Source organism: Nothobranchius furzeri, chromosome 10 (genome assembly GCF_043380555.1).
Source record: "Nothobranchius furzeri strain GRZ-AD chromosome 10, NfurGRZ-RIMD1, whole genome shotgun sequence".
NCBI lineage: Eukaryota > Metazoa > Chordata > Actinopteri > Cyprinodontiformes > Nothobranchiidae > Nothobranchius > Nothobranchius furzeri.
This window is the reverse complement of record NC_091750.1, coordinates 71,133,852-71,146,387: the sequence shown is the minus strand read 5'-3', so window position 1 is coordinate 71,146,387 and position 12,536 is coordinate 71,133,852. Positions and strand designations below refer to the sequence as shown.

The following is a 12,536-nucleotide window of genomic DNA, read 5'->3' as shown; positions in this document are numbered from 1 at the left end:
CTCTGGGGGAGTTTAGCCTGTGACGATGTATTGCATTGCTCCTTTATTTATTTATTTTTTTAAACAGTACGTATCCAAAACATTTAAAGAGCAAGTCACCCCTACCAGAGTATTACTCCACTCCCACTTCCTGTTTGAAAAATGCAACAAATGCTGTTGCCTAGCAGACCGAGAAGGCGGAGCCGCTAACAAATACACACACACACATGCTCACAACGACATTGTGACATCATATGGTACCAGCTAACGTTCTAGGGTACCTCTTAGCCAATAGCGATGGGAGATTTAAATTCAAATACAGTGCAGAGTTTTTACCTGAAAATGGCACAACACTGACAGTTTTAGGCAGAAAATTTAAATTTTAACTAAAATGCACTGAAGTGCAAAACTATTAACCACACGTGTCTGCAGGACGATTAGACACACATTTATATAGTTTATCAGGAAAAAAGTTGATTTGGGGGTGACTTGCTTTTTTTTATAAACACAAACATTTCAGTAAAATACATGTCAGTTATTTAAAATGTTATTAAAATTGTTTTTAATTTGTATTTTTTTTAGTTTAATTCATTTTTTTAAATGGTGAGCAGCAGAAACATATGTATTATATGTAATAATACAATTAATGAGTACATAAATGATCTGAATAAAAATGAAATACATGTTTCTGCTGCTCACCATTTAAAAAATGAATTAAACTAAAAAAATTACAAATTAAAAACAATTTTAATAACATTTTAAATAACTGACATGTATTTTTTTGCTATAAAAACCTATAACATCTCCAATAAACGGAAACACTTCTTATTTGTTTATTATTTATTTAATCAGTTTCAGTCAGTTGCTGCTGATCACAGTTGGACGACAGACCAGCATCATCTGCAGTTCATTTTTTATTTATTTTGAATAAAATATGATCAGTGGTCTGTGGGAAAGTAATTGTGTCTGAAATGAGTCCCTGATGCAAAGATGCTTGTAGACCGCCGCTCTGGAGGTGCGTGAACCTCTGGAGGGAAATCAACACGATGATGATTGGAGTCAAATGGGTTGTAGTTTGATTCCTGCGATCCCACTCCTCAGCATCACACCATCAGCAGCTCAGCGTGGGCGGATTCCATCACTGGGGCTACGTCAGCTGTAAAACCACTTCAGAGCAGCTTCTAACCCGCCTGCTGGGAACCACAAACAGCTCGGACCATTTTTAGACTCCCCATCAGTCTAAAAATGAGCCGTTACGGCACGGTTTCTCATCCGAGCCGGACAGGAAACAACCTGAAGCTCTGACGTTAGCAGCAAAAATCAGCAATGCATCACAGAAATGATTCAACAGCAAGATGAGATTTCACAGCTGAGGGATGAAAACAAGAGGCCGTTTTCTGACACGTTTTTGTCGTTGGCTTTAACAAAAAGAAGAGTTCCTCCTGGGGACCACCACTTGAGGCCCTTCCACAAACTAAAGCTCAAATTAAAATGTGAAGCATTCTTGGCGAGGCCAGTAGAAACACAGCAGCAGCAGCGGCGTCAGACACAAACCACTTCAGCATCATTTGAATTTAGTTTAATTTAGACGTTTGGAAGTCAAATGAGCTTCAGGAAGACTGAGATGTGCTGATTAACTCAGAGTCATGTGACCTCCAACCACAACAGTGTGAACTTTGGAAGGAAGTCATCCGGGCCTCACATGCAGGTAAAGTTTATGATATTTAAACTAAATATTTTAGATGGACTTAAAATCCACAGGGATGAAGAGATCTCCTAGAAGTTCCTTTAGTTGGTCCTGTCTCGGTTCGTCCTGATAAATGATCCATGGACTCACCCTAAATAGAACTTTTTACCATGCTTTTATTTTGGTAAGATACAGCTTTATAGTGTTTTTTTAAATTCACATTTAAACTCTAACATTCAGGTGAGATTTTATTATTTATACTCAAAGCTAAATATCTTTTTTAAACATTATTTGATCATAAAAAAATAAGTATCATTGAAGCCTCATATATTGTTGGAAATGTTCTTATTGATGCAAAACACTTTCAGAAAGCTTGAAGGATAAATTTTCAATATCACTTAAAAATGACAACAAATGTCTGTCGTTTTAAAAGGAAAACAAACAGATGAGTATATTTGCTAATTGTTCTAATAACGTGAGCCATTTAGCTCCTCGTTGCTAATAAAATCAAGTGTGAAGTTAAAACGTTACTTTTTGAGTATCACATTGTTACGTATCAAAGGGGCCAGTTTGACACAACATAACCTTTCATACACATTCAAGGCTGCACCATCTGTCGGGGCCCAGACGCCCAAAACAACCCTTTGCCAACTTATTGTTCCTCACTGGAGACGAACAGTCTCCCTCGAGGTTCCTGCCATCTGTGTGTGAAAGCCAGACGTCAGCATTCTTCACTGAATAAGTGAAGACTCCATGACTTTACATAAGTTTAAATAATCATATGTGATTCAAATTCAAATTCAAATTCAAAAATACTTTATTAATCCCAGAGGGAAATTGATTGCTGTAGTAGTTCAGAATAATAATAATTATAATCAAGTCATCAAAGAGTTGTTGTATATTACAATGGCTGTTGGCAGGAAGGATCTCCAGTAGCGGTCAGTGTTGCAGTGAAACTGAAGAAGCCTCTGACTGAAGACACTCTTCCGTTGTCGGACAGTCTTGTGAAGAGAATGCTCAGGGTTGTCCATCATTTTCTTGATTCTCTGGAGAATCCTTCTTTGCATTATCTCCTCCAGCGGTTCCGAAACTGCCGAAACTCTGGCTGAGTCCTTGAAAGGGCTTGGAGTTCCTCCATCTTGTTGGCCAGTGATCTCACATTGCTACAACATCAGTACAATGTTATGTGTAAATATTTAAACCATAATAATCAGAAATAAAATCTAAATATACAAAATTAAATCTAGTACTTGTTTGAAAAGTCTAAATAAAGTGACATCTAAATATCAAACAAACTAAATTTGACAGTTTTGAACTAAATATTTGTTAAACGTGTACATTTGTAGAGACCATATAAGATCTAATAATAGGCAGTAGGGACGTAAGAAAATATGGCAATACATCGTGATATTTTTTACTGCGATATTATATCGATATTCAAAAGTCGTGTATCGAATTTTTGGAACAATGTACATGCAAATATTTGTCTATTTTCTTTTCTTTTAACGCAATTGAAACACCAACCACTAGTTGGCAGCAGTGTACAATGGGTTTTGTTTTGCACCATTGAATTGTAAATCCCTCTATTATGGTCCAGATACTTCATGGTAAACATGTTACATATCAGTTTGGACTGTTTGTTGATTTTTCCTGCAGTAAATTCAGTCTAAAAGAATCGCTAATATCATCTGGCTGAATGTATCACACCGTCTCCCCGTATCGTGGTACGTATTGTATCACCAGAATTTCACCAGTACACATCCCTAATAGGCAGGGTTGTGAGTCTATAGGGCTCCTTTTATTTTTTTTATTTAACCTTTATTTAACCAGGATAGAGACCCATCGAGGTTAAGAACCTCTTTTAGGTTAACAAAGAGACTTTATAGGAGATCTCATAATCCAGCTTTTATTTTGGCAGATTTCTATGCTTTGGCATGTTAACTAAATATTAAGTTTGCTTTTGCCATATTTGGACGTCAGAACTCAGGATGAACTTTTTATATTAGATGCATTTTTAATGCTTATTTTTACATTTCTGACACATTCAGGTCTCCATAACTGATCTCGTTGGAGCTTTATTGTTTAACCAGGAAGGTCCCGTTGGGATTATTAAAACCTCTTTTCCAAAGGAATCCTGGCCAAGAGGCAGCCAAAGTTACAGACATGTTAAGTACTAAAGTACAACACAGGGAACCGTATCAAGGGCCCTCAGAAGCTTGGAGATTATAAAGTATGTTGGTTTCTTCACAAGACAAAAAAATAATTAAGAAGTCCTAAAATGTGGAATTCTCTGACCAATCAGCGCTCTCGTCAGCATCTTCCTCTCCCGGAACCTCAGGAGGCTGGGTGCTCATCAGCAGAGTCACGAAACGCTCCTTCAGCTCCGCAGAAGGGAAGAGAGAGGAGGCGCTTGATGATGGAGAGCTGTGAGGGAGAGGGAGGAGTCGGGCTGCCAAGGTGAACCGATAAAGCTGCTTTTATTCCGCTCTGACGTGCAGAACCCGGTGGGCGGCGGAGCGGATCCGGCAGTCAGCGGATCCGTGGACACGGACACAGTTTTTGGATTTCTGTTCGAGCTCCGCGCTTCTGGACGGAAGGTGAGTGGACCGACCGACCTGTGGCGACTTCACCTGAGCTCTCGCCTCATGCTGTCTGCAGCAGCCTCCTGCAGGAGGAGATGAGGAACAGCTCCTTCATGGAGGAACTCACCAGAGCTTATGGATCCAGACGCTCAGAGACCACTGGTGACCTCCAGGTGAGGAGCTGCTCAGCTTTCATCTCTCTGCAGCAGGGGGAGACGTTCTGAGCCCAGATTGGAGCTCCAGGAGTCAGGTCGTCCAGCAGGACGTGAGACATACTTCATCCTTCTGATGGAGTTTGCTGGGGTTTTGTTTGGGACTTTTCATAGATTCGTCTAAAGAAATGAGAAGGAACTGAATGTTTGAGCCAGACAAAGGAACATGGAGATTCCTCTCCAGATTGAGGGTAATGGGGTGGAGGGATCAGAGGTGGACAGACTGAAGAAGGAGCTGAACGACTCTGAATTTACCGGCTTGTCCATTCTGATCCTCACCGATGATAACGTGTTTGTCCAAAAGAATGAGATCCTAAGAGGCAGGAACAGTTGTCCTCCAGGTTAGGTACCATGGTTGGTAGGAAACCCATAACTCTCTGCAGAGATAATTCCTCTCTTGACCTGGAAATGTCTTGGGATCCTTCAGGAGGAGTTGGAGATGTCACTGGGGAGAGGAAGTTTAGAGTTCCCTCCCAGCTTTGTAACCTCTACATTCCAATAGGAGAAAACGAGAAGAAGCTGAATTAGTATGTTTCTGAAACACTGGCTCATCCCTTGGGTTTGTAAGTCTGACTGAGTCAAACATCCTCTGGAAAATTTCAGGTGGATGGAAACAGAAGTGCAGCCCTAAACAGAAAGCCAGTCCTTCAGGAATCTCATCAGATCCCAGCCGCTCCAGTGATAGTACGGGATTCTGGCCCGACTGGATTCAGTGAATCCTTGACGTGTTCTGGCCTTGAAGCAAAAACACACACCTTTATTTTCCGGTCGGGTTATTTTTAACAGATTTTCCGTGTACAGATAAAACACACATTGTTTTGCTAAAAAGTCCAAGAACCAAATCCACTTCTTTCATTTACATCCATGAAAGTCAAACAGATCCGAATTAGAAAATTATATTCAGTCAACAGATTGAAAGGACACCATAACAGTGGGTTGTTTTTGGTGTCCAACTTTAACCGTGGGTTATTATAACAAAAAAAAAAAACCCACTATTTTTACCCAACTACGTATTTAATTAGCTAAATGGCCAAAGGACCATCCAAGGCAACACTCAGGGTTGTAGCTTCATCTCTAAATGTTTCTTAGTTTATTTATTTTTGTTAAATGCTAATTTGGGACTTCTTCAGAGAATCCTGCTGCAGTGACCTGTTGAATTAATTAATAAAAGCATTTCAAACACAAGTCAGGTCCCAAAATGTATGAAAGTAAGTAAAAAAGAAAGTAAAGACATTTTTCTTTTAAACAGCCTTGGCAGAAAAAAACTGGTCTGTGCAATTTATAATAATCTCCAATATCTCAGTGAAGCATTTTCAGCCATTTTGGAATGCTAATGCGAAGTGGCACCCGTACACGCGTGGTGCTGTAAATTATGACAATGTAAAACATTTATTTACCCTTAAACTGTTTTAAAAAGGAAAATAAATCAAAACACAAAACAGAACAATGTTTTAAAATATTTGTTTACAAAATAAAAGGGTGATAGCTAGGCTACAGTTAGCTACTAGCATGCTAATGATTAGCTTATTTTGACAGACAGGCTTGGGTGGAAGATTTTGATTAAACAAACAAACAAAAATTAAAAAGTTAAACCAGAGAAGGGAAATGGTCTCATTTATTCATCAGCTCAGCAGAAACCCACCTTCACAAGTGTAAAAGGTTATTGGATATGAAACAATAAACTGTGTAAATACCAAATGATTCAATCTTGTTTGAAGGCAAAATCCTGAGCAGCAGCAGTTTTAAAACTAGAATAATTTAATATTTCATACTGGTGAAATTAGCTTTTGGCCCATTAACCAGTTGATCAGCAGCTAGAACACTTTTAGTCCCCAAACCTATTCAAATTTTCACTGAACTTAACTGAAAATACCTAATAACATTTCTGGGAGGATGTTTGTATAAAAAACCCTCTAATTATCCTATTCTGTTATATATTACCTTATTAGAGATATTTTAAATTTACACTATATAATATACCCACTTCCACAAATGAATGAAAAATACAAATTTGTTACATTTCTTGGTTTGAAAGAGTTTAAAGACAATCAGATCAACAATGACTTTATTCTTTTAAAACTCCATAATTCACCCGTCATTCTAGATTATATCGATATGTTTATGAGACGCTAGGCTGTCATCCAAAACAACGTTCACAATAAACCTGGTTCTCATTTCACGAGATTAAAATGTTCAAAACAGGATTTCTAATCCAACGTCCGTGTGGTGACAGTGCAACCTACTAGTGGAACTGAGTATTGCGCTTTGGACCGCTCATGCTTTGGACAGGTGAGACACAAAGACTGATATCAAGCTAGAAAAAAAAAGTCAAAATAAAATGTGAATAAGGACAAAAATGGAAATTATGGACTGCAGTTAGGCTTCTGAGGATAATTATAGCCTCATTTATCTGTAAATGTGATTATTGACTATCTGTACAACTTCTTATTTGGAGAAGAAAATTCTTTTCCAGCTGCTCATTTGAATACTTATACCAAGAATACCCTTCACTGGCTGCCGCAGCCTGAAACCTGATTAAACCCACAGCTCTGCACCCACTGAATATTCCATTTCTGTCATATCCTGAACTACTTTTATATTTCCAAGAACTGAAGACCTCACATACAGTCATGGATGTATTTTAAACCTGCAGCCAACCAGTGCAAGCAAACCTGATATAAATAGTGCAGCATGCAGTGGACTTGTGTTTTTGTTGTTCATTTGGAGGCTACGAGTGTCGCTGTGTGTGTGGAGAACAAACAAAGTCTTTGTTCCACACAAGCTCCGAAATACCAGCCGGACTTGATGAATCACGGCTGCTGAACGGTTTTAAATTACAACAGAAACCAAAGTATGAGTCCCAGCGGTGCTGCAGAGGCGGACGGCAACAGAACACTTCCACTCGGCCTGCAGAACAAGAGTCCGGCTCAGAGAGGAAAACCACTTCAGCTGGATGAACTCAGGATGATGTGAATGTTGCGTTTTCTGTTAAACTCCAATCATCAGGTGGAATAATCCCGACTGCTGAGGGCTTTCACGCAATAACAAATGGTGACATCTAAATATCTTCACATTACACCACCTCCCATCCTTGTGGTCCAAGTTGTTCTCTGACCCACTTTGCAACCTTTGGATTGCGATCCGTTACAAGTACATCGACACTCGTATCATTATCTGAGAAGAGCGTGATGCTCCTCTTCAGCCTCTCAAGCTCACACCAGGAGCTGTTTGGAGCCTCAGAACTCTAAAGTAATAGATGAAAAACACACATAACACAAAACGGTTAAATTCACTACCAGATAAGTTTTGACATATATTTGTCTGCATACCTGCACAAGCTGTACATCAATGACCTTGTTTGGTCTCTCCTCTAGGAGTGTGTAGGAACCATATTTTGCGTCTTTGACCAGGGCTGTCAGATCTGCAGTCACCAGACAACATCATACCACCACCGTCTTCCTTCAGTTGTTGCATTAAAGCGGACTGCTGTTCTACCCAAGCCAAAATGATGGACAGATTTGTGTACAGCCTTTGATGTCTTAAAATAAGTTCCCGCTGAAATAGTCTGTACACCTAATAGCGACAGCATCCGTAAAGTCTGAGATACCATACACCCTAGGGCTGCACAATATATCGAAAAATTATCGTCATCGCGATAACAGGACATGCGATAGGCCCATCGCAAAGCACGTCAAAAACGGCGATAAATGTTTGGTTCAAACATTTACATCCGTGTCATACACCACCTTTTTGTAAACCAGCTCTGTTTTTTACGCGGAAGTATTATTTGACCAATCAAATGTAGCCCTTCTGATATTCAGCCAATCAGATGGGTCCGTTCACTTAAGACGCCCGCCCCCTATGTAGACCCTTACCCGAAAATTCCACTATCTCCGCTCCCGCTTTCCGCTGCCGCTCGCTTCCCTTGTTCGTCATGCTGGCTCAGATTAACAAACGCACTTTGTGCTGAGGTTTCTGGAATCAGCGCTGCTTTCAAACGTGAACGTGAGTCCGTTCGGTGTCGTTAAGCAGCTGATAGAAACCGGGCTGACTCTGACACGTGCCGGTGAACCAACCCACCTGCCTCCATGTCGCTAGTGTTCCACTGGGTGGTGATGTTAGCCCCAGGCTCCGGTTAGCTTCCAGCTAAAAGGCTACAGCACTCTCCTCCCAGTCCCACCCTGCTAAAGAGGGCCTGGAAAAGTTCCCCCACACATCAAAGTGATTTTTCATTTATGAGCTTTTATAACCTTGTTAATCAGGATAGTTGATTTGCTGCTGCACATAAACTGCCAGTCAGAAGCTCTGCTGGCCGGTTGTCTTAAGAGGAGCTAGTTCAATTTGTTAGCTTGTTATCAGAATCATAGTTGCAGTTTCATCATCTGAGCTGCTTTTTAATATCTAGGTAGACTTGTTCAATTTGGGGTTAAAAACAAACGTTTTCACATATTTTCCATGTAGTTTTTTGCCAGTTCCTCTTCTGAAAGGTAGACAATTGTTTTTATCTTTCCCTCAGAAAATCTTAATATTCTCCTAGTTTGGCCCAGCACAGTTCATTTCCCAGTTACAGCAACAGCCTTATATCATAACCACATAAGTGGAGAAAATGTTCAGTAGCAATGAGAGAATTTGCTGTTGCATTTAAGTGATGTTAACTATTATTTAACATTTAAACTTATTTTCAGATTTTTTTATTTATTCTAAAAACCCTGGTAAGGGATGTTTTTCTGTATTTGGAGCATCAGAAAAAGTTTTATGATGGTGGTGATGTTTTAAAGTCACTGAGAAACTGCATGTATGCAGTTTGTTGTTTTGCTGCTAATACAGTAACAGGTGCAGCTGCCTATTTTTGCAATAAAAATGTTATGTTGTAATGGAATTCATGCATTAGTTTTTGTTTGCTTTGAACCCAGAGCAGACGTCACACGCCAGACGACATCAGCACTGAATGCTTTAGTATTTTTTCATTTATCGTGAGTAATATCGATATCGCAATATTAAGCACTGTTATCGAATATCGCAGGTTTTCCTTATATCGTGCAGCCCTAATACACCCTGTGAAGTGCATGGCCCCAGAAAGGAGAAGGTTGCAGGCTGGCACGTTTTTGTGGAGCATGGGCTGATTTCGCCCGGATCTGTTGTAACCACACAGATCACATTTCTGGAATAAACACACAACCAAAAAATACAAATAAACAAAAAAAAAAAAACGAAACTGGGTGTCAAATTAAAAATGGGGTGAAAATACGGATAGTTACTTTTGAACAAATACATAATCGACCAACCTACTGAATTTCTATGAAGGTTCCAGACTTCTTGGCGATAGTGGCCTCTGCTCATTGTATTTCTTTGCCTGTGGATTTTGGCTGAGAATGAAAACAGATCATTAACATACTACATATTTAATCTGTGTTCTATTTTTAAAACCAAACAAGCACTAACTAACCACCCTGGTTCATCCTCTAAAGATCCATCATCTGATAAGAAGTCATCAATAGACATGGGTTCAGATTCATCAAATGGATCGTAGCTCCTCCTGGTCATCTAGTGGCTCAAGTGATGATACTGGTGATGATAAAGGTGTTGAGTGCCACAACACATCACTCTCCTCATACTGGGTCCCCATGTCCCTGGTGGATGGATGTAGGTCAACCTGTGTTGCTGAGAAGAGACATTTTTTTATGTAATGATTTTGTGTTACGTTAGCCATCACAAAGTAGTATGTGAATCAATAAACAGTTTTAAGGAAATCTTGGAAATTTGCGTTTAAATTGTGAAGACATTTTGTGCTCTGCATGCTATAGTTTACCTGTAGAACGATAAGGAAGGAGCTGTCTGAATCCACACTGTGGTAGAGGAGTGTTTCTGACCAGACATGCAGTCATCCATCATGTCACATTGTGTCACAGGAGATGCAGCTGCTTCAGGAGTTTGTTCTGTTGTTTCGACTTGTGACAGATCTGTTATCATCTGCAAAGCAAGCATACGGATATGTACTTGAATTTAAAGATCAAGAACATTTAGGGCGAAAAAAATTAAAATACAATACAAAACTTCTCATCATAAAAGATGAATGTAGAGACATAAAAATGTTGTTTAATGCATACAAGATCACAAATGCTTGATTTGGGTCAGAACCTCTCATAATTTTAGGAGTCAGCAGATCGCCATGGGGATGTAAGCCCTGATAAATCGCCTGGCATGAATCTCAAAATAACAGCTGGAAACTACACTAACGTAAGAGAGATATTTGAGTGTTTTCTAAAAAACAAAAACGTACACAAACATTAGCGCAAGTCCCTCAAGTGAGCACAGCTGTACAAAATCACTTTATGAACTGGTGAAGCAGCTGGTTGAAACCGGAGGCAAGCAAGGGTTGTTCTTGGTGCTCAAATGATTATTTTAACCAGAATCACAGTGTCATTTCTGTTTCGTTCCCTCCTGACTGACAGTGGCAGTAAACAGAGTGGATGTATCTCCTCGCGCTCTGCGCAGGTCGAGTACTAATGTAAACAAAGTCACGCACGTGATACGTAGCGCACCTGGTCGCGAGTCTATAAATTACGCGGCGATAGCTACGTTCGGGTCACTTTGATCTTCTCGCTGTTGACCTGGCGTGCTTCGCTGGTCAATCGCTCCGTAGGTCCGTGATTCGGATCTTATCGGTCTAGAGGTGAGTACTTTTTCTACTTGGCGTCTTCCTGCCCGGGACCGTGTGGTCGGAGCGCTCAAAGGTTCAACGGCTTCCGCCTGGATCCCCGGCGACACCGACGGGTCGAGCTGGAGGTCACGAGCAGCTGTGTGGCTATTTTGCGTCGTTGGGACGATGTCGCCTACCTGAGTGTCGGCGTCCCGCTCGGCGCGGTTCCCGCCAGACGGGAGCTGGTCACGACGGATGTGTCACCCCGGGGGTGGGGGGCGCATTGGCACTGCAGGTCGGTCCAGGGGTTGTGGAGCCCCGTCAGGCACGGCTTCACATCAATGTCCTGGAATTGAAGACCATCTACTTGGCGCTGAGGCGCTTCTTGCCCTTTTTGCGGGGCAAGCACGTGCTCGTCCGAATGGACAGCACCTCGGCGGTGTTCCACATAAACCATCAGGGGGGCACCAGGTCATTGCGATTGTTGAGGGAGGCTCAGACGCTGTTGACCTGGGCTTACCCTCGCTTGGCCTCCGTCAGGGCGCTGCACCTTCCGGGGTGAGAGAACTCGGTGGTGGAGTGCCTGTCCCGGCGGGGTCTTCCCCCGGGGGAATGGAGGTTACACCCTCAGGTGGTGCAGAGGATGTGGCATCAGTTCGGAGAGGCCCAGGTGGATCTGTTTGCCTCAAGGAGCAGCACGCATTGCCCCTTGTGGTTCTCCCTGGCAGAGGCTGACGCCCCGCTGGGGATGGATGCCCTGATAAATCGCCCGGCATGAATCTCAAAATAACAGCTGGAAACTACACTAACGTAAGAGAGATATTTGAGTGTTTTCTAAAAAACAAAAACGTGCACAAACATTAGTGCAAGTCCCTCAAGTGAGCACAGCTGTACAAAATCACGTTATGAACTGGTGAAGCAGCTGGTTGAAACCGGAGGCAAGCAAGGGTTGTTCGTGGTGCTCAAATGATTATTTTAACCAGAATCACAGTGTCATTTCTGTTTCGTTCCCTCCTGACTGCCAGTGGCAGTAAACAGAGTGGATGTATCTCCTCGCGCTCTGCGCAGGTCGAGTACTAATGTAAACAAAGTCACGCACGTGATACGTAGAGCACCTGGTCGCGAGTCTATAAATTACGCGGCGATAGCTACGTTCGGGTCACTTTGATCTTCTCGCTGTCGACCTGGCGTGCTTCGCTGGTCAATCGCTCCGTAGGTCCGTGATTCGGATCTTATCGGTCTAGAGGTGAGTACTTTTTCTACTTGGCGTCTTCCTGCCCGGGACCGTGTGGTCGGAGCACTCAAAGGTTCAACGGCTTCCGCCTGGATCCCCGGCGACACCTACGGGTCGAGCTGGAGGTCACGAGCAGCTGTGTGGCTCTTTTGCGTCGTTGGGACGATGTCGCCTACCTGAGTGTCGGCCTCCCGCTCAGCGC

The 12,536-nt window shown here is 41.8% G+C and overlaps 1 protein-coding gene across 3 annotated transcripts in view; it reads left to right on the top strand.

Annotated features, from left to right (window-relative positions):
- Positions 1-3,964: 3,964 nt before the first annotated feature.
- LOC107387087 (proline-rich protein 7) overlaps positions 3,965-12,536 on the top strand; it is a 38,901-nt gene continuing 30,329 nt past the window's right edge. The window contains exon 1 of one of the 3 annotated variants that reach the window (XM_015961850.3): positions 3,965-4,263. The gene's annotated coding sequence lies outside the window, so the exon portion shown is untranslated. Of the gene's footprint in view, positions 4,422-12,536 lie in introns of all 3 variants that reach the window. The other 2 variants (XM_015961851.3, XM_054730936.2) reach the window with 2 other exon arrangements.